General features: G+C 35.1%; 1 long non-coding RNA gene across 3 annotated transcripts in view; it reads right to left on the bottom strand.

The window, feature by feature from the left end:
- Nucleotides 1-662: 662 nt before the first annotated feature.
- LOC134415085 (uncharacterized) overlaps nucleotides 663-13,014 on the bottom strand; it is a 42,620-nt gene continuing 30,268 nt past the window's right edge. For 2 of the 3 annotated variants that reach the window (XR_010026925.1, XR_010026924.1), the window contains exons 4-5: nucleotides 10,908-11,028; nucleotides 4,728-5,669 (exon numbers count right to left, since the gene is read on the bottom strand). This is a non-coding gene — a long non-coding RNA (uncharacterized LOC134415085). Of the gene's footprint in view, nucleotides 910-4,727; nucleotides 5,670-10,907; nucleotides 11,029-13,014 lie in introns of those variants that run through there. The other variant, XR_010026926.1, reaches the window with a different exon arrangement.

The raw sequence follows: 13,014 nt of genomic DNA on the forward strand, positions 1-13,014 counted from the left end.
GGTGTTGAATAATGTTGAAACCAGTCTGACTCATCAATCCAAAGTTAAACATCCTTATAGTAAGGTGAAGAAGAGGTGGACCTGATAAAATACCTGGATAAACCAACAAAAAATTATACTTCTGATAATTTATCTAAAGCTGTTGAGCGGACACAGCTGGCTTGAACATGTGATAGGCAATCAATTATTTTATATTACAAAAACTCAGTTCCAAATTTTAACAAGCTCTGCTAATATCCCTCCTTGTGTGGAGATTCTTCCTTTGTGGGGGGACACTCCTCAAGGTTACTCTTTTGAGGCTGAGTGAAAGACTTTTGCCCATGGTTGGCATGCATAATATTAATTACTATTTAATAATTGGTTTTGCTAGCTTTAATACAATTGCTTTAGTATAATTGTGTCTTCATTTGAAAAGAGAGGTGTCTGCTAAGGAAGACAGGAGCCTCCCTTGAAAACGAGAATGTAAAGCCCCTCCCTCTGAATTATTATCAGTTTTAAATTAAGGGGTTCTCAGGCAAAGATATGGGAGAAGGAATAACGGTTCTTTATTTGGTAAAAATAAAATAAAAATGCAGCAATACAAAACAATACTGTTTGGTCAGGTTGTTGGTAGCGGTCCAGTTGGATTTGTGACTGCAGTCCTCCTGCAGTGCCAGGTGTGGTTCTGTTGAAGCAGTGATCCTGTGGAAGGGTGTAGTCTTCTTCTGAAGGTCCAGTGGTGTTGTAGATGGGCCTGGCCTTCCTCTGGGAATCCAGTGGAAAAGGCTTCTCTGGGGTTCCAAAACTCAGATTATATCCAGGTAGGAATACTTGGCTCCTCCCCCCCGGGTGGAGCTTCTCTCGATGGGATGATGTAATTTTATCAGTGATGCAGTGAAACTCAATGGCCCATTAATAGAAGAGATCTCCCTGAAGGAAGGATTGGTTGTGGAAGAGATAAAAATAACTACTCCACTTGGTTTTAACAGGTGGCCCAATGAAGAGAAGATAACTGCCCCACCTCTAACAGATGACAACAGAATACACACCCCTGGCCACATCTTGCATTTTCAACCCAAGAGAAATTGTCTCAATTTTACTTTGTAGAGAAATATATTAGCATAGTTGTTATAGCTCCTATACTGTGTAGTAAATAATTCTGATATTTTTGTCTAATTATTATAATAAATCATGTGCATATGTGTGTTTATATATATATATCTCCATATATATATTTTTTTATATATATATATATATATATATATATATATATATATATATTTGGCTTACCTTCCTAATCCTTCAGGAAAAATTTGTACAAAGGTCCAACTACATCTATATAACCTTTAGACATAAACTGTTACCTAAGTCTGAGGCCCCAACTGGATCCAGCTACAAACCAGGCTCCCCCCTGAGAAGTGGTTAGGTAAACTTGGGGGTTATTTACGCACCTTGTGACTCAATAGGAGAGCATTTTTAATGACCTTTGTCTGAAGCTCCCACTCTGTCCACAGCACTCCCTTGCCACAGATTTTTATATTACAAGATACATCTGCATAATATTTTATCGGCAGTCCTGAGCTGGGCTCTAAGTCAAAATTTTTTTTATCCAAAAGATATAAAATATATATCCATATTAACTGTGCTGTGCCTAAGTTTGTAACACATTTGAGCTTCTGAAACTTCTAATTTGGAAAGAGTGATAAGATATTACAGTCAACAGATTTTGGATTAAGGCAGATCTGAATTTTGAAAAATTTAAAAATGGTCAGAAAGTATAAAATATAGTGTAGACATGGACTCTGTTGTAGTTTGATTACTTACATTGCCTCAATTTTCTTTCCAACATAACCCAGGAAACGGAAAATTATTGTTATAATGGACTTATCTATACGTGGGAATTCTCAATGTAAAGTCATCAAAACATGTTCTGAAAAAAACACTTTGATGAAGAAAAATCCCCAAACCCTAAGTATGCAAGAGTCTTGTAGCTAGAGAGAGAGAATAAACAAAGGAGCTTAGGTATGACTTAGATACTCAGACAAGATTGTAGGGGTTGATAATATACATGACTGAAACCTTTAATCATCAGGTTTTCTTTTGGTTCTCAAGGACAAAAATCACTGAAGTATGAGGGAGGTTTTTTTTCACTTCTCTTTAATTTTATTACTTCAATTCTACTTCAGCTGAATGCCCAGGGCAGAAGTGCCATTTTGCATGTTGTACTAAGTGGTTAGATAGCTGTTGTCTGTTGTTGGGAGTTAAGCTCTGCATTTGTGTTTCCTAATGCTCTTTGCTTGTAATTCATGTAATACAACATTTCATTAAATGTAAATGTCATGTAAAACACTTCATTCAACTGGAACAAGAATTTCATGTCTTTGAGCAACAATGTGGTATGCAAGAACAGAAGAAGGATTGTAAAAGGCTGTTCAGATCATCGGAAAAATAAAATTATATCATATGCATTATAAGGCACGAAGTCAAAGTCAGTAATTGCTCATGAAGCAGAAAGGAAATAATCTAAATTCATCCATTACAAATGAGGATATTTGCAGGAGATCTGTTGACTTAGTGAAACCATTGTTCATTAATATTTAAATTGTTTGTGATAAATATTTTAGTTTGAATAAATAGATACTTCTCTGATTTTGTTGAGTAAGAACAACTCTGCATATTAGTATCTTTTGTGACATACTACACATATATGAAACTGTCTTCACTGATACTTCATATGATGAATCAATTGGATAGATTGTATTTTTTTTAGGAGGGAGTCATAGAGCAACTAAATTAAAGTATAAAAAAAGGCCTCTACATTTTACAATTAACTAAACTAATTGTATTGCAAGAGTACAAAAAGCAACTCACAAAAGACATTGCAAACATCTAATCAGCAAAGAAATCAGAAGACCTGATACTAAAGAAAGTTATTCCTCACAATTTAGATGTTTTTGATTCCATGAGACAGTAAATGCATAACATCCTTAAATAAACTGTATGGTTTTTAGATACTATCCCATTCTTCACTAAGCCTAGATTTTTCCATTTATTTGCTGCTCCAATATCAGGCAGATGAACTGAAGATGAATTTGGCCAACATCCCTAAGGGTGAGTTTGTGGAAATGAAGCTCTCAGTAGCAGCCACTGTCAGCAATATGTCTGGGCAATGAGGGCAGCAGAGCTGCTCTGCCCATCTAGCACAGGAGGTTGGGGTCTGCTGTACCTGGCAGAAAGCTGGGAAAGGGCAAAGAAGGGATGTTTTCCCAAGGGAAATGCCAGTGGACATGTTCCAGGCACTTCTTGATCTTGTTCGAGTAAGTACTAGTGATTTTATTACAGATATTACACTTCTGAAAATAGTAGTGACAAGAAGTGAAACCTGACTTTGAAAGATCAGATCACAGTGTGTCAATAACCATAAAGCAGACTATGAGCCTTGGCCACTGCAAGAAACAGAGAAATTACTTTTAAAAGAACTATTCCAAAATAATATTTAGCTTCTATAAAATTATCATTATTATTATTACCTTAATAAAATACAATTTAATAGCTCTGTGTTAAGTTCAATAACAGGTTATAGTCAAATGATTTATCTGAATTGCTATAAAATTTTTGATGTGGGGAAAAAGTTGACTAAATATTAATTATAACTAAAACAATATTCATTTTTTTGCCAAGATGAGACCAATATATGAATACTTTACATTCCTAACTCCATTTTAAATTGAAAATAAGGAAGCATAAAATGGTTATCAAGGTTTTCCGAAAGAGACTTGCTGTATAAAGTATTTTATGCTGTACACAGATATTTTATTTCTAATACACAAACATAATGCTTTAAGAATAAACATCAGGTTTAATGTATTTTTACCTGGATTTCACTGGTTTTCAGATTATATGGGGTTTTTTCCTTCATGGCTCCATCTCAGCAGTCACTTTTCTTCCTCAGAAGATTTTTTTTTTTATATTTTCTTAATTCTGTCTGTTTTCTTACTTATTTTCTGCTTCTTACAGGTTTGAGACTCTTACGGAAATACTAAGATATCCTGAAGCAACAGGCTTAAATACAAATTATCTTTGTATTAGTACAATTTAGCAGTAGTCAGTATAGAGTTTAAATAAGGACCACAAATTCGGACTTCATGTTGCAGTTCTTCAGATTTGGGAATAACTGCTACTTCTGATAACACAGTTTTCTCTAGTCTGTGTTAGAGTTAGTTTTCTCTATGGAGAATGATACAATCCTTAAGGAGTCATAAATTTTTCATTTAGAAGAACAGAAGGGAAGAGGGGAAGCTGGGAAAGCTCAACTTCCTTCTCTGTTCAGTTCATCACTGGGGCTTTGCTGCTGCCCAGAATTTTTGAGATTGTGTGAGAGTAAGGGCAATGACCTCTTTTCCTACCACGAGACTACTGCTCATCCATAGAAAGTTTATTTGTAACACAATTTTTGCCAATAAATATTGATCCATAATAACTAAAATCAATGCAAATGGAATCATGTGATAATCTAATTTCATTTGATAAGCTAATAAAGTATTCAAAACTTATTTATAATTTTTTTTCAAGTACTTTTTTATAAGAGCAGATATTTGTTATTATTTATTTAATGATTTGGGGAGTAAAAAAATACATTACCAGCTGTTTTATATTATGTTTATATAAACATACTAACAATTTCTAACTATAATGTACAGAATGTGTCTGAGAAAGAAAATCTTTTTAAGTGAAATGAAATTGAATTCTCACCAGCTGGTAGTTCTGATTTTGGTCACTTTGTTTAATGCTCTTTTTAACCAAGATTTATATCTTGTTAGCAGTTCTTTTTGTTCTGAAATATGGGAGCACAGTAAAATAACCAAAGCTCTGCCTGTAGCACCAGCAACAGCCAGTTGATAACTAAGTTTTGCCCGTTCACTTGTGGATAAACAGCAAGATTTAGCTCTAAAGACAAGGAGGATTACAGGAGCAGAATTTGCCTTTCTGCAAGCAACAAATCATCCTGGATGGTCTCCCTAGACATACCACAAGTGAAGGGGAGCAGAAAGGAAGCATCAACCACTATCACCCACTGCTTCCTTTCAAGGCTAGTGGTCAGTCCATGCCAAGCTGCCTTGGAGGCCCACCTAAATTGGACTTGTTCACCTTTCTTAACAATTATGCCATTGCTGATGCTGTGATTGGTGAAGGCTTATCTTGTCATCACAAGCTTCCAGTTTCCCACATCTTTGGAGTCTTTCTTCTTTACAGAGTGTCTGTGAAAAGTGTCACTCTCCTGTTCAGCATCCTGGTGCCATGCAATCTGCTCTCTCCTCCTTCTGTACCTCCTGTTGTCATCCCAGAGCAGGAGGGGCACCAGGCACCCCTGCAGTCCCAAGCCTATGCGCAAGCATCCACCCTCCAGAGCTCTTCCAAGTCAAGGACTCCAGTTTGCAATGGGAACTTTCTACAGCTGGCTAAGAATGGAGATATGGCCACAGTCCATCACCACTTCAATCACAGAGTCCCAAACTGTCTGGAGCAGAACTTCCAGACCCTCTTCAATCCCCTCTGCCCTGCTGATGTCTGTGTTACCTCTCTCCTGCATGTCAACTAAACTGTTTCTTCTCAAAGCAGATGAAGAGCCTGATGTTCCTCTCTCAGTTGTCTCTTACAGAATACTGCTGCTCCTTTTTAATCAAGAGGTCCTTAGGGATTTCCAGAAGTAATTATAAATAGGATCCCGATTAAACAAAAACATAGACCAAGCAAAAAAAAAAAATAATCAGAAGAAGAAAAATAGTATTAATAAAATAACAAGAGACAATTAGGAAAAAAGATTCTACAACCTATATTTTTCCCTCATTCTTCAGGTCATCTATGAAATATTTCAAGTAGATTGTGTATGTCTATCTGCACAAAAATTTTGAATTTTGACTTCTGGTGGAAATAGAAAAAGAAATCCATGTGAGTTGAAAGAGAAACAGATTTCTGCGGTCCTTTTCTAGAAACACTGGCAGTTTTAGGAGATCATGAAATTTTGGCTTCTCATCTTTCTTCTTTATTTCACTCTTTAGAATGTACCGTGACATTTTGAAAATGTAGTTTCAAAACAACAAGCAAAAAGAGTTTCTGATGATTGTGGGAAAAATTCTTTTTGAAAGAAAAAAGAATACTTATAATTCACTGCTAAATTTTTTGTCATTTCTATGTTGTTAAAGGGTCAGAAGACCAAAAATCAATGTGAGATCAAGGATCTGGCCATATACATCATAGTAGAAAAAAATCATCAGAGGAAGCAGGTTAATAGCCCATTGAAACACTCTCATTAGTACAGTAGTTCCTGTAGACTCCTGACATTTAATCTTCCCTTCATCCAGTCTTGGGAGATCAAACATTTAAAATTCCATTCATAGTTCATTATGCATTAAAAAAAGCCCACCAATTTTGATTTGGGAAACTACAAATCTCCCAAATTAGAAAAGAGCTGTGGTAATTTCAAATAATTTCAAATTGCCTGAGCCCACTTTCAAACTCAAGTACTTATAAAAAAATTTAAGTATCCTAGTAATTTTACACACCTCCAAATGATGTGTAACTTGAGTTCTAATCTTTCTGAAGTACATTTTCAATGCTGAAGAGTACATCTTAATTTTTCTAAGCACAGAACTCAGAGGCAGAGGAGAAAGACAGAAATTTGAAATCTGGATTGATTGTAGGCCGATCAGAAAAAAAAGATGCAAGATAGTGCAGTCTGGATGTATCAGGTAGGACAGAAGTCTCAATAGCATGGCTCCATCTGAATGGGTGAGAGTTTTAAACCACCATGCATCACAAGACAAAAAAGTAAGGGTTTATAATATCATCAGGATTCCAAAATAGTCTTCTAGTTTCTATATATACTATTTTTAATACCCAGTAAACTAGAAGAAATCAGTTCTTAAATACTGAAGGGGTTAATTAGTCAAATTTGTGATGCTGTAGCTTAAACCTCGTTTATTTAGGGGTCTCTGGCTATAACCTGAGCTCTTTTTCTATTCTCTTCTTAATGATGCTGTGACTTGCTTGAAAAAAACCCATATTTTTCTAATAGTTCTAATCATATTTTGCAAATTCTCTGAGAGATTATTTAATTAATACTGACCCTTTCTCCCTGTTAATGACCCAGTTGCCAGAATGTGAGGAGAAAAGAAGGAGGATAGGCAGGAAGATTTCTGTTTGAAGAACTTGTATAGCTCAATAACAGAGGGTTTGTGGAGTCTCCATTATGCTGCCTAATAAATTATTACAAAGAAAGGTATTTGGAGCTGAATTACTTGTTTTGTCATTGAAGAGAATCAAATTGGAAAAAAAAAAAAGATTTTTCTAAACAAGGTGAAATTTTTTAATTTGTAATTAATTAATTGTAATTAATCAGTTTTCTTCTATTTCTCCAAGTTGCTATCATTAAGAAAGTTAGTACTTAATAGTTAATCTGTTAACAGTCAGAGCTCACCTGAATTCATGCCTATGTGCCAGAGAAACAAAAATGTATGTACGTAGCAAAGTTTTTATCACACTGGTAGACACTATGTAGTGCTTTGTACCAAATAATATTAGAATGAGAGAAACTTATTCCTAGTAAAGCGATTTTTTGATGATACAATGCTTATGTCTTGTGAAGGCTGACCTAGAACAGAGGCTAGACAGGGTTAAAGAATTAAGTAGGTATTTATGAAAAGGCCTCAATGGATACACCTTGGGCAGCACAAGAGCCCACACAAGGCCTCACCCAAGATGAACACAAAATGGTCACAAAATGGACAACTGGTCATGGGATCTCATACTTTTATAGGTTCTGGTCCATTTGCATATTGGAGTTAATTGTCCAAATATAGCTTTAGGTTATGGAGCCCCATCCTTCTTGTTTTTCTCTCTTCAGTCCATATTGTTTATACTCTTGGGACTGAAATTTGAGTGGTTGTCCTTGGTCCCAAACTAGGAAAGGAATTTTTCTGTCTAGCTACTCTGTAAAGAGATCTCACTGTCCCTAAATATGAAGCTCAGAACTATACACAGAAGTACAGGATCTGAAAATATAAAAGTTAAAACCTAAGGCATCAAAATTCATATAGTTAATTACACACTATTTTTATTGCTTTTAAAGGTAAAATTATCTTTGAGTAGGATGAAATATCCAAATTTGAGAGTAAAAGAACTGTTTATTGTTTGTTGTTTGTGGGGTTTTTTTGTGTGTTGTTTTTTTTCCAGCTGAAACCTTAGTGATGTTAAGATAAAATATTATTCCCATACATCTCTACAGGATTTGATTGATCTGGACCAAAAATGGGCCAGGGCAATTCTAAAATTTTTATCACTATTATAAGATTTCTAGATCTATACAAAAGTCAAATATAGAGTCTAACACAAAGTATAGACTATATATCTGCTTTTACTGTAGATGCCATCAAATGAAGGCTGGTATAACTGTATGATCAGCATGCTGTTTATCTGCAGAAAGGAATCCAAGGGTATCTGCCTTTCACTCTTCAGATAAAAAATTATCACCACCTAGAAATTTTTTCAGGCACAGAAAATTCTATACAGGCTCACATCATTGTAAGGAAAAAAGCTAACAAACTCAGTACTATGAATGCAAACACAAGCAGATGAATTAAGGAAACAATCAGATGTGCTTTACTCTGATGCAGTTTTCTACATATAATTTAAAAGCAGCCATTCTAATAAAACTGCAAATTTTATCAGTACCCTTAATATTACCTCCTCTTTCAGAGCACTTTTAAAAGAAACTAAGTAGTTAGTAATTAAGTGGCATTTAACTTCCTGTGAAACTTTTATCCTCTTCTCAGCAGCTTTCTTTCCTTAAATATTTATGTTTTTCAGTTTGATTCAGAAATAGTAGTAGTTCTCACATTCTAATTGTTCCTTCATACATGAATAGATTTTTGTGTCTCCTATGCTATCCATTACTGTCACCTGATGACATTTTTTATGCACATCAGCTTTATAGAGATTTTTTTCCTAATGTAGGATATAAAGCAACCAGAGCATTTAATTGGTTCGGGAAAAATACTGGCTCATTGAAAAGTGCAGCCTGTCACACTGATTATTCATATGAAAAAAGTAAATAATCATGTTTTTCACTTTTTGCTGGCTCCAGAAGTGTTCAACCAAATGTGTTTCTAGAAGTAACCTTTTCGCTTGAACTGTAATAGCTGAAAAAATAAATCAGGAGAAAAAATTCAAAACTGTCTGCATAAGAAGATCTAGTTATGTCCTGGTTTTTACATATTTCCTCTAGGTCTGGCAGTAGTCATCACAGAATAAAAATAAGGCAAACTTAAGATGAACTTCACTCTTTGGGACCTTTTCTGTACCATGGAGCAGAGAAGAGTACTGATATGACAATGCTGAATAGCTGTGTCCTCTCCTCTTACCCTTGGTCTTACAAGTTATGAAAGGAAAAGAAAATGATGGAGGGAGTTCTGGGTTCTATTTATCTGTATGTGAATGTCTATATTTAAAAAAAGACTATTATGTAAGTGTATATAAAAAGGAATAAGAAATTATAGGTTTGTAGGGAAAGGGAAAAGTCTGGAAGAAAAAGAGGAATAGAGCCCAAGAGACAAAGACAATGTGCTCAAATGAAAATAAATGAGAGGAAAAATTTAGGGAAAAAGCCAAAGTAACTGAGGGAGGAACAAACAGCATTGTTTGTCTATGCTTGCTTCATTATAGAACATGCAATTGTGACCAAAGCAGTCATGTAATCAAAGAATGGTTTGGCAGCATTCTTTATTCAAGTGTGACATATCTGTGTTGTAGCTATTTTTGCTATATATTCCATAATTTACCATGTTAGCCAGACTTTTTCTTTGTCCTTAAAATATGACAAATCAGCAGTGTGTTACCAATCCCAGGAAAAAAAGAATTACAGCTGAGGATGTAACTCATAGGCTACTAAATCAAGAGTACTGTAGCACCATCACTGTGATCAGCTTATATTTGGTAATAGGTTTAACAGGCAGCATTCAATTATTATCTACATTTAATTCTGGACATTATCTTGGATTTCCCCAGTCCTACATCCTCTTTTAATACGATATTTTACTGACTTGATTAGAAACCAAAAAAGTAACATATTTAAGGTCCCAGGAAATAGATAAGATCCTTAAAAAATTGTTCATACCTAGTGGGCTATAACCCATTGAAACTGAATTGAGATTGAATTAAAAGTTGCTATATCAGTGTAACGGTCACCCTCCAAACAGAATATGACATGGAAAAGCAAAATCTGATAAATAACTTTAAAAGTATTATATCCATGAAAAGAATATAATGTGGTATTTCAACTCTACTGATCTAAATTTAGGTGCCCACAAATAGAGCCATATAGCACATCAAATGTAGATATGTATTTCAGGGTATCCTCAACAGCTCTTCAGAAACCATCTACTCTTCTCTAGTGCAACAAGTATAATGATAACTTGATGCACTAGATAATCTATACACACCTAGATATAGATATTGAATGAGGAGCTTATGTATCTTTTTGTCAAGTTCTATCCTCCTTCTCATATTTGCTGGTTTTACATGTTCTGGAAAGGTTTTGTTTTTGAGATTTTTATGTTTGTATCTCTAAGTTCTCAAGGGCAATATTAGTACCATGTATGTTTGACTAAATATGTAATTTCTACTTTTAATATAACATGTCTATAGAACTTTTCAACTTCTCCTAATTTACTGATAGCATATGGAGACTTTTTCTAGAAAAGACTAAAAGCAAAGTAAAAAAGAGTAAATATTGTCTTGTTTTGGTAAAAAAACCAGTATCTATAAATGCAAACTGTAACAGATTATGTACGGACATTGTTTTTATAAACTGGTTACTGGAATAATTCATAAAAACTAATACTTTTTGTAAGTCAATGAAGTATTAATCTTACCTTTTAGCTGGTATTGCAGTACAGATATTGGCTTTGTTGACTTTCCTGTCATGCAAGAAATGGAGTGGGGGAAAACCCAGCTAAAACTCAGCCAGCAAAAAAGAGCTACAAATTGTAAAACCTGATTAGAAGAGAATGATGAAAAGAGAATGATTACATTGGAAGCACTACAAAGTTACCAGCCTGGTGCATTACACACTTATAGTGAGACTTATGTAAGTCTAAGTAAGGCCAGGATTTCTTCACAAAGATGAGTAATGCAGATGAAAGTGACTGTTAAATAAAATTTTTGATGGCATCAAATCTGTGTCTTTTACTTGAACCTCTCCTTTGTCTTCACTTATTGTGTTTTGGTTAGTAATCCCAGAGGGCACCAACTACATCCTTTAGGTACACTGAAAGGTTTAGTACTGGAACAATTCAGCTACAAATGGAAATTCAGTGTGCACACTAGATTGTACGTAGCCTCAAGCAAAAAAAATATATACTCTTCTATGAATATTGACATCAGGTTTTCCCTGTTAACTGCTTTACTTTATACAAATATTTCTATTCATCCAGTCTGAGAGACATTACCAAAGATGTTACTTGCTTTCAATAACACAAATATGCTTCCATTCACACTTTCTCCTCTCTGTACTTTTACTAATATTAAATAAGTGCATAATATATTTACACTTAAAATGTAAATATATTTCCATGTAATACATGTATAGTTATTAGCAAATACTAATATTATGTATGAAAGAACTAAGGCAATACTGCAGTGAATGTGGAGAAGTTACCCTAAGATCTGTTCAAGCCTATCAAAAGACAGGCTCACATAAGATGGGAATGCATGTATGCCTCTGTTTGCAGCCCAAAGTGATTTGCTACAAATGGATCAAGTTGCTAAGGTCTATACAGAACCATGAGGCATAAGTCTATAAAAAGTTTAAAGCATTTAAGGACATGTCTTATGTTCTAAAGACCCAACATACCTCTTAAACACTGATAGGCTTGGGGCATCAACAATCTCTTTAGGAAGCCTGTCTCAGGATTTGACCACTCTCTTGGTAAAGAAATGGTTTCTAGTGTTCAATCTAAATCTTCTCTAGTACATATTTTTGTATTCCTGTCAGAGGAATTCCTGTTATTTCTCCCAGGGAAGAGAAATCAGTACCTCTCTTTCCCCCTCTGCAGGAAGTTGAAGAGAAAAGTGAATTCCCCTACAGTCTCCATTTCTCCAAACTAGACAAAGGAAATGTTCTTCTCTGCCCTCACAGGATATTCCTTCCAGTCCTTTCACCAGCTTTGTTGTTTTTCTCTGGATACATTCAAGAACTTTCACATCCTTGTTAAATTGTGTGGCCCAGAACTGCCCACAGTACCCAAGGTGAGGCTGCACCAATGCTGAATACAGCAGCATAATCCCCCCTGAGCAGCTGCTGGTGCGGTGTTCAATGCACCCCAGATGTGGTTTGTCCTGTTGGCTACCCAGGGCATCCTGCTGGCCAGCAGCCCCAGAGCCCTTTCTGTAGGGCTTCTCCCCAGCTATTCCTGCCCCTATTTGTACTCATGCCTGATGTTACTCCATTCTAGCTGCAGAATCTATCATTTCCGACAATAGGTGATTCCGCAGGGCTCCAAACTATTTCAATCCCAATTTAAGTCTTCTTGTCCCTCAACAGAGTCATCAGCACATCCCAATGAGGTATCATCAGCAGGCTAAAATGCCATCCATGCTATTCATAAATGTTTTCAACTGAACTAGCCCTAAAATTGAGGTAAATTACATCATTATGTCCAGGTAACTTCCTCTTTTATATAAGCATGTCCATACTGAGTTATGTTAAATACCACCCAACACAACTTTCTATGCTAACCAAAAGTTGTATAGGATTGCAAGAGTATAAAAAATCTTGTTTCAAAGATTCTATATTATGTTTCTTTCCTTTTCTGTAAAATCATTACATACCTTAACAGACATTATGTACCTGATAGTATACCTGAGATTATTGCTACCCATGTAGATATATTTCAGCCTCTATTTCTACATACTGGTTGTTATCTTTCGATGGTACCTAAGAACATATATTCTTTCTGCAAGTATTATAAATTTATGAAC

This window comes from Melospiza melodia, chromosome 2 (assembly GCF_035770615.1).
Source record: "Melospiza melodia melodia isolate bMelMel2 chromosome 2, bMelMel2.pri, whole genome shotgun sequence".
Classification (NCBI taxonomy): Eukaryota; Metazoa; Chordata; class Aves; order Passeriformes; family Passerellidae; genus Melospiza; species Melospiza melodia.